This window comes from Somniosus microcephalus, chromosome 11, assembly GCF_052327205.1.
Source record: "Somniosus microcephalus isolate GS21.2 chromosome 11, FLI_Smic_1.0, whole genome shotgun sequence".
NCBI lineage: Eukaryota > Metazoa > Chordata > Chondrichthyes > Squaliformes > Somniosidae > Somniosus > Somniosus microcephalus.
The window spans coordinates 116,805,851-116,817,907 of NC_140997.1; positions in this window are offsets into that span (position 1 = coordinate 116,805,851).

Genomic DNA, 12,057 nt, shown 5'->3' on the forward strand with positions numbered 1-12,057 from the left:
GCCACAATGGAACAGCTCGGCATCATCCGCCGCTCCAACAGCCCCTGGGCCTCCCCACTCCACATCGTCACCAAACCCGACGGGGGATGGCGCCCCTGCGGGGACTACCGGCGCCTAAACGACGCCACCACACCGCACATTCAGGACTTCTTGGCTAGACTGGCTGGCCGCTCAGTCTTCTCCAAAGTCGACCTGGTGCGCGGTTACCATCAGGTGCCGGTCCACCCCACGGACATTCCCAAGACGGCCATAATCACCCCTTTTGGGCAATTCGAGTTCCTCCAAATGCCCTTCGGCCTCAAAAACGTGGCCCAGGCCTTCCAGCGGGTCATGGACTTGGTCCTCCAGGACCTGAAGTTCCTCTTTGTCTACCTGGATGACATCCTGGTAGCTAGTTTCTCCAAGCAGGAACACATTGAGCACTTCCGCACCCTGTTCCAGTGGCTCAGTGAGCACGGGCTCATCATCAGCCCAGCCAAGTGCCAATTCGGCCTCAGCAGGATCGAATCACTCGGCCACCACATCACACAGGACGGAGCCATTCCCCTGCCCGCCAAGGTGCAAGCCGTCCAGCAGTTCCCCCGGCCTACCACCATCAAAGGCCTCCAGGAGTTCTCGGGGATGATCAACTTTTACAACCGCTTCATTCCCGGAGCGGCCTCCCTCATGCGGCCCCTATATGAAGCCCTCCGGGGTAAGAAAGACAGAATGGCGATCGAGTGGTCGGCGGACATGTTGACCGCTTTCGACTCGACCAAAAAGGCGCTTGCCGACGCCACCATACTCGCTCACCCACAGCCCAAAGCCAGGGTGGCCCTCACCACGGACGCCTCCGACCACGCGGTTGGCGCCGTGTACGAACAGTGGGTCGATGGGGCCTGGCAACCGCTGGCCTTTTTCAGCCACCAACTGCGCCCCCCGGAGGCCAAATACAGCGCCTTTGACCGCGAGCTCCTCGCACTGTACCTGGCAGTCCGCCATTTTAGATTTCTTCTGGAGGGCCGCCCCTTCAGTGCGTTTGTCGATGACAAACCCCTGACATTCGCGGTGGCGAAATCTGCGGACCCGTGGTCAGCCAGGCAACAACGCCAGCTCGGCGCGGTGTCCAAATTCACCACGGACATCCGGCATGTCTCCAGTCGAGACAGCGTGGTGGCCGACTGCCTATCCTGGCCCGCCGTCCACGGCGCCCACCTGGCAGTGGACTATGCTCAACTGGCAGCAGAGCAACGCACCGACCCCGATCTTCTCTCCACGCCCACAACCCTCCCAGGGCTGCGACTGACCGACGTCGCCTGCGGCCCGCCCACCGTCACAGTCAAATGCAACACCCCCTTGGCGCAACCCTGCCCCGTAGTCCCGGCGTCCTGGTGAAAACGGGTGTTCGACATCGTCCACGGCCCCTCACACCCTGGCACCCACGCGTCCATTAGACTGGTGGCCAAACGATTTGTCTGGCGTGGCCTGCGCAAAGATGTGCGCACCTGGGCCAGCTCCTGCATAGCTTGCCAGCATGCCAAAATCCACCAGCACGTCAAAGCCCCACTCGAGGAGTTCACCGTGCCAGAAAGGAGGTTCGACCACGTCCACATCGACCTCGTCGGCCCCCTGCCACCATCGCAAGGTCACATGCACCTGCTGACAATCGTGGACGGTACCACCCGCTGGCCCGAGGCCATTCCACTGACGTCCACCACCACCGCCGACATCGCGAGGGCATTCATCGGTACCTGGGTCGCTCGGTTTGGCATCCCCTTCGACATGACGTTGGATAGAGGTCTGCAGTTCACCTCTGATCTGTGGGCCGCCATCGCCCGAAACCTCGGGGGGGCCATTCACTGCACCATGGCTTACCACCCCCAAGCCAACGGACTGTGCGAGCAATTCCACAGGTCCATGAAGGCGTCCCTCTGCGCCAGCCTCGAGGACGAGGCTTGGATCGACCGCCTCCCGTGGGTGCTACTCGGCCTACGCTCCGCGGTCAAGGAAGACCTGCAAGCCTCGGCGGCGGAACTCGTGTACGGCCAGCCACTGCATGTACCCAGAGGGTTCCTGCCCACCGCCATGACCCCCTGGTCAGCTGACCAGCAATGCCGCGCTTTCGCCAACCGAGCACAACAGTTCACTCCGGTACCCACCGGCCGGCACGACGAACCAGCAACCCGCGTACCACCTAGCCTGCACATGGCCAAATTTGTTTTCTTGCACCATGACACCCACCGAGGACCTCTACGGCCCCCATACGACGGACCCTACAAGGTACTCCAGACGGGGAACAAGTTCTTCCTCCTCGAAGTGGGCGGCAGGACTGACAAGGTGTCGGTCGACCGGCTCAAGCTGGCGCACCTAGAGCCCGACGAATCCATTCAAGTGGGCCAACCCCCACCGCGGGGCAGACCGCCTAAGATCCTGACCGCCCCGCTCCCGACACCAACCGCCAAGAGCCGTTCCGGCCGTGCCATCAAGCCGCCACGCCGGTTCGTACACTCCCTACTAGCGGATTCTGGGGGGAGCTGTGTGGCGTACCAATCACAGAATGGACGCAATCCACTTTCCGGTCTGTAGACTATAAATCAGGCGTCATGCCTTTAAGAAGCATCACACCTTTAAGAGACTCGGTCTGCATATAGTTAAGCCCAGAGCGGGGGAGGGGGAGTCGAAGCTGTGCACTGTGGAAAGGCAGTTGTACTTTGTGTGGTCTCTGAATCCATCTTGTGTTCAGCATGCAGCATCAACAATTAAACCTTTTCTGTTGAACCTCTCCGAGTTCAGTATCTTTTGCTAGGAGTACGTAGACTCCGACACACTCATATAATTTGCATAGAATCTTTTCTTAGGTTTAGTGGTTGTCCATCTGCTTATGGCAAGCTGTAACATAGTTTGCCGCTAAAGTTACGCAATTTCTCTGTTCCCCTAATAGGTATGGGAGTTTTTGGTCTTCATTCAAATTTTTGAATTCAGGGCATATTATTATGAATTTTGGGTAGAAATTCCCCCTTACGTCCTGAACATTTCCACAAGCTGCGAGGAAGTGCATCTCTGTCTCCACCACTCCCTGACTGCAGTGAGAGCATATCCTGTCCTCTCTTGGCAGCAAGGTCTGTCTGTGTCTGCCTTTTTCGATGGTGAAGCTATGCTCACTAAGTCTGTACATAGTCAAGGTTTTTCTTAATTTGCTATCTTTTACCGTGGTCAGGTATTCGACCATGGTGTATTGTCTGTTTAGGGCCAAGTAGCAATCGAGTTTGTTTTGGGTTTTTGTTGTTTCTGTCCAATAGGTCAGACATTTTTCCTTTTCTTTAGTGACAATTTTGTTGGGTCGAATTCTCTGTGCTACGATATCACTGTCCTGGAGCTGGTTATTATTAGTAGTGTTAGTAGTTACTTCACTGAGTCCCAGGACTAGTTGACTTGAGGGGACTCTTCTTTATGATCCTCTCTTGGCATTTCAGGGCTTCGTAATGATAGCAGTGGGGGTTGCTCATTTTTAGGTGTTTCCAAAATTTGATGGCTCTTTTTTGGATATTAATTAGTAGTGGATATTGGCCTAGTTCTGCCCTGCATGCATTGTTTGCAGTTTTCCTCTGAGTCCGGAGGATACTTTTACAGAATTCTGCATGTAGGATCTCAATTTGGTCTTTGTCCCATTTTGCAAATTCTTGTTGTGTTAGTGGACCCCACACCTCACTGCCATAAAGTGCAATTGGTTCAATTACTGATTTAAAAATTTTGAGCCAAATGCCAATTGGGATTTATATTTGGATTGACTTTTTAATGGCCTAGAAAGCCCTTCTTGCTTTCTTTTTCAGTTCATTCACAGCCAAATGAAAATTTCCCGTAGAACTGATTTTAGAGCCTAAGTATGTGTAGTTTGTAGTTTGTTCAATTTTAGTTGTTCCTGGTGTGAAATTTGTTCTGTGTCCCTGATGTCTGGATCTTTGCTGGAACACCAGAACTTTGGTTTTTTGGGGGTTTATTGACAGGATGACTCTAACAGATCCAGGTTCTGCTGTAGACCCTCCTCAGTTGGTGAGAGCAGAACCAGGTCATCTGCATAGAGGAGGAATTTAACCTTGGAGTCATATAGGGTTAGGCGGGGTGCTGTAGATTGTTCAAGTAGTTTTGCCAATTCATTTATGTAAATATTAAAGAGTGTCGGTGAGATGGGCGAGCTCTGCGCCACACCACGCCCCTGTGTGAAATATTTTGTTTGTTTGTCTCCAATTTTAACTGCACATTTATTGTTTGTATACATTGATTTAATTACATCATATGTTTTTCCCCCTACCCCACTTTCAATAAGTTTCAAGAATAGGCCGTCGTGCCAAATAGAATCGAAAGCCTTCTGTAAATCTTTCAAGCAGGCAAAAATTTTGCTTTTGTTTTGGTGAACATGTTTGTCAATTAGGGTGTGTAGGGTGAAGATATGATCCGATGTTCTATAATTTGGTAAGAATCCAATTTGGCTTTTACTCAAGACATTGTGCTCCTCAAGGAAGTTTATAAGTCTTTGGTTTATGTTACTACAGAATACCTTCCCCAGGTTACTGTTCACACAGTAGCCTCGATAGTTATTTGGGCCAATTTTTCTCCACTTTTGTATATGGGCGTTATGAGTCCTTTGTTCCAGATATCAGGGAAGTAACCGACACTCAGAACCAAGTTGAAGAGTTTTAGGATAGCCAATTTCATTTTATCGTCCGTGTGTTTAATCATCTCGTTTAGGATGCCATCTGCACCGCAAGCTTTCCTTGGTTGCAGGTCCTTGAGTTTTTCAAATAGTTCTTTTTCAGTTCTTAGGGAGTCTAACGGCTTTTGGTTATCTTTTATGGCCAGTTCGAGCTTTTCCAGTTTTTTACATATTTGATCTTGCTCTGGGCTTAGTGTGTATTTCTGGTATAATTTTTCAAAATGGTTTTCCCATGTGTCTCCGTTTTGAATGGCCAATTCGTCGTGTTGCTTTTTGTGTAATGTATTCCAGTTGTCCCAGAAACAATTAGAACCAATAGATTCCTCAATGGAGCTGAGTATACTCTTAATATACTGTTCTTTCTTGGTTCTGATTGTGTTTTTGTATTGTGTTAGTGCCTGACAATAAGTAAGGCGTAATTCACACTCCCCCTCTCACACACACACTCCCCCTCTCACACACACACTCCCCCTCTCCCCCTCTCTCCCACGTCCGTGTATAAGAAGACACAGACTGCGGAGAATGGTAAAATAGGTGTTTACTCAACGTGGCTCACACTGCAACTGATCTGTACAGATTACTACTCAGTGCTATATACAGGTGTGGTCACTGCCGGTACTACAGTATACATGAGCTGTAAAAAGTAGTTCCCCCCTTAAAAAGGTACATACATTACAATTCCTGCCCTTTTAGATTAACAGTACCATAACACTCATTTAACAATTAAATATCAAACTAATTACAATTAACACTTTTAACATGCAACATTAGCTGAAAATAGTCTATTTATAAATTCAGTCTTTGGGGAGGCTTCCTGGTCCTTTCTGGATAGTGCCTTTCCCGGGTGTCTTGCTCTTGGTGCGAAGGCGATTCTGGCCCCCTGTCATCGGTTGGTTCATCAACTTCCGATGCTACTGTTTCTGGGATGCGACCTGTACGTCGGGTTCATCACCAGGTACGTATGGGCGAGGCATGGGGTTGACTTGTTCCTGTGACTCTAGGATCTGGTCAGCATGGCATCTCATGATGCTCTCCCCAACATCCACTGTGTAAATTAGTGGGCCCTGCCGTGTGCATATCGTTCCTGGCTACCATTTTTCTGTTCGGTATTCGTGGGCCAAGACTGGTTGCCCTACATTGAAGCTCCTTGTTGGCTTCTCATGGATGTGCTGGAATTGCTTACTCTCAACATCTCTTCGTACATTTGGTCTGAGCAAATCCAGGCGAGATCTTAACCTTTGGTTAAAGAACATCATGGCTGGGGCCTGGTTGGTGACTGCATGTGTCGCATTCCGGTAGGCGAAGGAAATTGTCCACATTGTGCTGCAGCGGAATGTTGTCATTGTACATAGCCTTTATTGCCTTCTTAAAGGTTTGTACGAACCTCTCAGCCAATCCATTTGTGGGTGGATGATACGGGGCGGATGTGTAATGCCTTACCCCATTCTTTTTCAAGAACCTCCGGAACTCTTCGGACACAAACTGTGGTCCGTTGTCGGAGCAAATCTGTTCTGGCAAGCCATTCCTGGCAAAAATGGTCCGTAGGACTGCAATAGTTTTCTCCGTGGTGGTGGAGGACATTTTGATGACCTCAGGCCATTTCGAGTGCGCATCCACGGCTATTAAAAACATTGAGTCCATGAATGGACCAGCAAAATCAATATGCACCCATTGCCATGTAGATGAGGGCCACTCCCATGGGTGTAGAGGGGCCTGTGGTGGTGCATTTTGGACTTTCTGGCATCCTGAGCAGCTCTTGATCAGGTCCTCAATTTGTTTATCGATTCCCGGCCACCACACATAAGCCCTGGCTAGGCTTTTCATTTTTACCCCTCCCAGATGTCCCTCATGAAGCTCATTGAGCACTCTATCCCTTAACTTGGGTGGAATTACCACTCGGGATCCACACATCAAGGTCACCCAGCACACTGACAGCTGTTCTCTCCTTGTCGAGAATGCTGGCAACAGTGAGTCACCATGTGCTGGCCATCCCTTCACCGTCAAATCATATACCCGAAACAGTGTCGGGTCATTTCGCGTTTCCTTTTCGATACAAGCGTTAGTTACCGGTAGGTATTCAACTATCGTCGAATGGAATATTTCGACAGGATCCACTGCTGGTGCTTCCTCCACAGTAGGCAGTGGCAGGCATGATAGCCCATCAGCATTTCCATGCTGTTTCGTGCCCTTATATTCAATCTCAGTGGTGTACCCCTAGAAAAAGTGACCATCTTTGTAGTCGTTGCGCATTCATCACCGGAACGCCCTTCTTCAGATTAAAAATGGAGACAAGAGGCTGGTGATCAGTCAGCAAGGTGAATTTCTGCCCGTGCAGATAGTGATTGAACTTTTTCACTCCCCACACTAGGCTGAGGGCCTCCCTGTCAATCTGGGCGTAGTTACGCTCGGCTGAGGTTAGTGATCGTGACGCAAAACTATTGGCCTCTCAGCCGTACGAGAATTTGTGCGACAGCACCGCTCCAATGCCGTAGGGTGACGCATCACATGCCAACCGAATTGGTAAAGCTGGGCTGTAATGGGCCAATACCTCTTTTGATGTGATTAGTGTTTTGCTCTTCTGGAAAGCTCGTCTACATTTGTCACTCCACTTCCATGGCACCCCAGTTTGCAGTAGGGTGTTCAGTGGGTGTAGTATTGTAGACAAATTTGGCAAGAACTTATGGTAGTAGTTTACCAGCCCGAGGAACGACCTCAGTTGTGACACATTTTCTGGTGCTGGAGCCTTGACTACTGCCTCAACCTTCTCTGGGGACTTATGTAACCCCTCTTTATCGATAACGTGGCCACAATACGAGAATTGTTTTCTAAAAAACTCGCATTTGGGGTGGTTAGCTCGGAGCCCATATTCCTGCAATCTAGTGAGCACCTGCTCCAGGTTGGCAAAGTGATCACTGTCATTTTCGCCCGTGACCAGGATGTCATCCAAATAACACTGGGTCCCTGGGATCCCTTGCAGGACATGTTCCATTGCCCTCTGCCAAATAGCCGGAGCTGATGCTACCCCGAATACCAGCCAGTTGTATTGGTAGAGACCTTTATGGGTGTTGATTGTGAGGTATTTCTTTGATGCTTCTTCGACCTCCATTTGCAGATACGCCTCGGCCAGATCAATCTTAGTGAATCGTTTCCCTCCAGATAGCGAGGTGAAAATATCTTCAATCCGCGGAAGTGGATATTGTATGGTGTGAAGGACCGGGTTCACTGTTACCTTAAAGTCCCCACAGATGTGAACCTTCTTTGGTTCCCCAGGCGTGCTGCTCAACGACTTTTTCATCACAGGAATGATGGGTGTAGCCCACTCGCTCCAGTCCACCTTGGACAGTACACCTGAATGTTCCAGACTCTCCAGCTCTGCTTCGATGGCTGGGCGGATCGCATAAGGTACCAGTCTGGCCTTAAAAAATTTTGTGCTTGCGTTTCCTTCAATTTTAATTGTCACTGTCATGCCTTTTAGTGTTCCGAGCCCTTGCTGGAACACTTCTTGCACGTCAGTTAGGATCTTTGACAGTCACCCAGGTGTGACGTCGTCATCCTTTTTGGCAGCCACAGTCAGTGCTTGTATGGAATGCCAATCCAGCTGTATTTTCCGGATCCATTCACGTCCCAGCAATGGTGGTCCTCCATCTTGCAATACATACAGGTCTAGTTTTGGTGTTTCCTTACCGTTATATATAACGGTCACCCTTATTTTTCCTTTGGGGTAGACTTTCTGCCCCGTGTACATCTTCAAAATAATTTTTGTGTCTCTCAAGGGTATGTGTGAGAATAGCCGCTCGTAGTCCCGTCGGTTTATGACTGTTAGGGCTGATGCTGTGTCCAATTCCATCTTTACCTGGACTCCTGCTATCTTGAGAGTGACCCAAATGTTTTGGTGATCCTCCGTTGTGATCACATTATGTAGTTTCAGACAACTCAGTTCCCTGCTTTCGGAGTCGTTATCACTCTTTTGTTCATCTGAACTATTCTCCGTCATCTTATGTACCTTCTGGTACTTTCCTTTGGTAGGTTTCTTATTGCTGGTTTTCTTTCCCGACCTGCAGACTCGTGCTATGTGTCCTACTTTTCCACACTGTCTGCACACTTTGTCTTTGAACCAGCAATCATTCTGGTCGTGTGTTGTTCTGCCGCAGCGATAGCACTTCTCTGTTCCATATGACATTTCATTTGTGCCATATTCTTGCGGTCTCTGTTGTATCTCTGCAGCGCCCCGTGCTGCTGCTTCATATGATACCGCAATGCTGAAAGCCTTTTCCAGCGTAAGGTCCTTTTCAGATAAAAGCCGTATCTGGGTTCCTTCACTTTGAAGCCCACACACAAACTTGTCCCTTAAGGTATCTGCCAGTCCCGCTCCAAACTGGCAGTGTTTCGATAGTTTGCGCAGTTCTGTTAAATAATCAGCATTGCTTTCATCCTTATGCTGGTTCCGTTTGTGAAACTTGAATCTTTCTGCTATCAGCAGCGGTGTGGGGTTTAAATGTTCCTTTAGTATCGTTACTATGTCCTCAAAACTCTTTTCCATTGGCTTCGTTGGGGTTATTAGATTTCGTAATAAACCATACGTATTTGCACCCATTAAATTTAACAATACCGACGCTTTCTTGTCATCTGACACCTCATTTACCTTGCAGTACATGTCTATTCGTTCGACATATGTAGTCCAATCTTCGACTTCATTGTCAAATGTGGTGATACTGCCACTCTTCGGCATTTTGGGTGTGGTTTAAAATGGCATCTCCCAATGGCTTAACATGGCGTCTCCTGTGCTTTCCTTCCTCCCCCGCTGCTGCCGACGCCACTCCCAGCGGTTCTCATGGCAATGGCGGTGCCTCGCGGGTTTCTGCACGTCTCTCTCTCCCTCTCTCCGATGCTGCTCGGCCCCTGAAAACCGGCAGCACCCTGTACGCTCTGCCCTCTCTCTCTCTCTCTCTCTCTCCCGTCGACACTGCTCGACCCTTTGCTGTGCTGCTCGGTCGGGCTCTAGCTCGCCGCTGTCCGGGAAGGGTCTGCGCACTACCTGTTGCCAGCCCGTTTCGCTGGATCACCTCGACTGGAAAGCCAAGCCTGGCTCTCGACAGCCTCCCACGCAATTCTCGAGTCTCTGCTGAATGACTGGGCGGTTGCCCGTGGTCGACGCCCGAGTCTCTGGCCTTGACCTCCAAGCCACTGATCTCCAAGAACGAATCCCCGGGAGGTGATGCAGAGTTGCAGGTAGGTTCGAACCTGCCTCGTCGCCAATGTTACGTCCGTGTATAAGAAGACACAGACTGCGGAGAACGGTAAAATAGGTGTTTACTCAAGGTGGCTCACACTGCAACTGATCTGTACAGATTACTACTCAGGGCTATGTACAGGTGTGGTCACTGCCGGTACTACAGTATACATGAGCTGGAAAAAGTAGCCCCCCTTAAAGGTACATGCATTATACTCCCAGTCTCTCTCTCTCTCTCTCACACTCCTAGTCAGTCTCTCTCTCTCTCTCTCACACACACTGCCAGTCTCTCTCTCTCTCTCACACTCCCAGTCTCTCTCTCTCAGACTCCCAGGCTCTCTCTCACACTCCCAGTCTCTCTCTCTCACACTCCCAGTCTCTCTCTCTCACACTCCCAGTCTCTCTCTCTCACACTCCCAGTCTCTCTCTCTCACACTCCCAGTCTCTCTCTCTCACACTCCCAGTCTCTCTCTCTCACACTCCCAGTCTCTCTCTCTCACACTCCCAGTCTCTCTCTCACACTCCCAGTCTCTCTCTCACACTCCCAGTCTCTCTCACACTCCCAGTCTCTCTCTCAAACACTCCCAGTCTCTCTCTCTCTCACACTCCCAGTCTCTCGCTCTCTCACACTCCCACTCCCACTCTCTCTCACACTCCCACTCCCACTCTCTCCCTCTCTCACACACTCCCAGTCTCTCTCTCACACACACTCCCAGTCTCTCTCTCTCTCTCGCACACTCCCAGTCTCTCTCTCTCTCACACTCCCAGACTCTCGCTCTCTCACACTCCCACTTCCACACTCCCACTCCCACTCTCTCCCTCTCTCACACACTCCCAGTCTCTCTCTCTCACACACTCCCAGTCTCTCTCTCACACACTCCCAGTCTCTCTCTCACAATCCCAGTCTCTCTCTCACACTCCCTGTCTCTCTCTCTCTCTCTCTTACACTCCCAGTCTCTCTCTCTCTATCACACACACTCCCAGTCTCTCTCTCTCCCAGTCTCTCTCTCTCTCTCTCACAGTCCCAGTCTCTCCCTCTCTCTCTCTCACAGTCCCAGTCTCTCTCTCTCACACAGTCTCTCTCTCTCTCTCACACTCCCAGTCTCTCTCTCTCTCACACACACTCCCAGTCTCTCTCTCTCTCACACACACTCCCAGTCTCTCTCTCTCCCAGTCTCTCTCTCTCTCTCTCACAGTCCCAGTCTCTCTCTCTCTCTCTCACAGTCCCAGTCTCTCTCTCTCACACAGTCTCTCTCTCTCTCTCACACTCCCAGTCTCTCTCTCTCACACACACTCCCAGTCTCTCTCTCTCTCTCACACACTCCCAGTCTCTCTCTCTCTCACACACTCCCAGTCTCTCTCTCTCCCAGTCTCTCTCTCAAAGAGTGGCAGTATCATAGCGTTCGACAATGAAGTTGAAGATTGGACAACATATGCAGAACGCATAGAAGTATACTGCAAGGCGAATGAAGTGCCAGATGACAAGAAAGCGCTGGTATTGTTGAATTCAATGGGTGCAAAAACATATGGCTTACTACGAAACCTAGTAACCCCAGAGAAGCCAGTAGAAAAGGATTTTGAAAACATAGTGTCAATCCTACAGGACCACTTAAGCCCCAAACCGCTGCTGATAGCAGAAAGATTTAAGTTTCACAAAAGGAACCAGCATAAAGATGAAAGTAATGCTGAGTATTTAACGGAACTGCACAAGCTTTCGAAACACTGCCAGTTTGGAACGGGACTAGCAGATACTTTAAGGGACACATTTGTGTGTGTGCTTCAAAGTGAAGGAACCCAGAAACGGCTTCTATCAGAAAAGGATCTTACGCTTGACAAGGCTTTCAGCATTGCAGTATCACATGAAGCAGCAGCACGGGGCACTGCAGAGATACAACGGAGACCGCAAGAATATGGCACAAATGAAATGTCATATGGAACAGTGAAGTGCTATCGCTGCGGCAGAACAACACACGACCATAAGGATTGCTGGTTCAAGGACAAAGTGTGCAGACAGTGTGGAAAAGCAGGACACATAGCAAGAGTCTGCAGGTCGGGAAAGAAAACCAGCAGCAAGAAATCTCCACAGGAGAAGTACAAGAAGGTACATAAGTTGACGGAGAGTAGTTCAGACAAACAG